The sequence below is a fragment of the Geospiza fortis genome, unplaced genomic scaffold (genome assembly GCF_000277835.1).
Source record: "Geospiza fortis unplaced genomic scaffold, GeoFor_1.0 scaffold2407, whole genome shotgun sequence".
Classification (NCBI taxonomy): Eukaryota; Metazoa; Chordata; class Aves; order Passeriformes; family Thraupidae; genus Geospiza; species Geospiza fortis.
In genome coordinates, this window is record NW_005055494.1 from 2,997 (window position 1) to 4,463 (window position 1,467).

General features: G+C 55.4%; 1 pseudogene; it reads left to right on the forward strand.

Annotated features, from left to right (window-relative positions):
• Window positions 1-1,467, forward strand: part of LOC102041667 — a 3,296-nt pseudogene that overhangs the window by 670 nt on the left and 1,159 nt on the right.

Below are 1,467 nucleotides of genomic sequence, written 5' to 3' on the forward strand. Positions count from 1 at the left end.
AACCGCTGCAGCCCAGAGCAGAGAATGAGGGGAGAAGGGAGCCCGGGAGCCCGAACACCCCCGGGTAAGGGACGATCTGAAGTTTCATCATTTGCCTCACGGCCCTCGCAAGGACAGAGACTCAGACCCTCAAGTCCCTGACTGCAGTTCTGGCCTGGCTGAGGTGGATGCCTGCCAAGTGATTGTTTGCAGCTCTGCTTGCTGTGCCCACGCTGCACTGCTTGGGGCAGGGCCTGGCAATGAGCGGCTTGCTCTGTGCGCTTACAGCTGCTTCACAATCCCTGCTCACCACAACAGCCCATGAATTTCCCACCTCTGGGCCAGATGCCACTGGCTTTAATTTTGGTGATCCCCCACAGAAAATCCCTCATCTGCCTCACAACTGCCATCAAGGATGGAGATTGGAGCCACCTCCCAAGGACTGAGACTGAGACCCTTAAAATTCTATCCCGGGGGTGCTGGGCTGACTGGGGCGGGATGCTCGCTTAGTGCTGCCTGCAGGTGTGTTCACTGGACCAAGACTGGTTTCCCATGGCAACCTGTCCTGAAACAATGGGCCCTGCTCACTGCTGGGACTGGTTTGTCCTGTTTGGAACTGGACTGTCTGGACTTGTTCCCAACTTTTTCTCCACTGTCCTGTACCTGTTCCCTCAACTAAAAAAGACCCCTGAGTTAACCAAAGATTTTGAGATTCTTCCCGATGTAACCGGACAGATATATTGTCTGCAAAAGGAGGATTTCGTCTCTCCACTGGTAGTTATTCCCTCCCCCCCTTCTCTATCTCTCTCTCTCCTTTATCTCCTTTTTAAACCTTTTATCACATTTGCTGTGGGCACTGAATAAAAGGTGCATTTGTCTGGATCAATACTGAAAGTCCCCCTGCAGTATGTCTTTTGCACTCTGAGATGGGTAAAAGGAACCATCACAACTCCCGCTTGTACCAGGGGATCATGACACGCCGGCAGCCCTAAATGGGGAGAGAAAAGAGGAGGGAGCTTTTGGCATTGCTGGGACTGCCAGTAGCCTGGGCAGGGCGGGCACCGAGGAGAAGGGGGACCCCCAGTCCAAGTGTGACCCCAGCAGCTGGGACAGGGGGGAACCACCAAGCACCAAAGGGGAGGGCCAGGGACGGGGAACTCCTGGGAGGCTTTTTCAGGGCTGAATCTTGGTGTTTGGGAGGTTTTTCTGTAGCCCAGGTGGCCGGTGACTTGTAGAGATGGACTTGGGTAAAGGGACCTTCAAACTCAATCTGCTCATCCCTTGTTTTCCCCAAACCAGGATTTCCCATTCCTAACCCCTGGGAGGCTGCGAGGAAGAGGAAGATGCCCCGGGACACTGAGGCAGGTGAGGAGGAAGTCAGTGCCCCTTTCCCCTCTGTGCTGCTCCATCTCCCAGCCCAGCCCGGCCCCGGCTGCAGCACAGCCCTGGGGGGATCTCCTTGCCCTTGCCTGTGGCACGGAGGCAAAT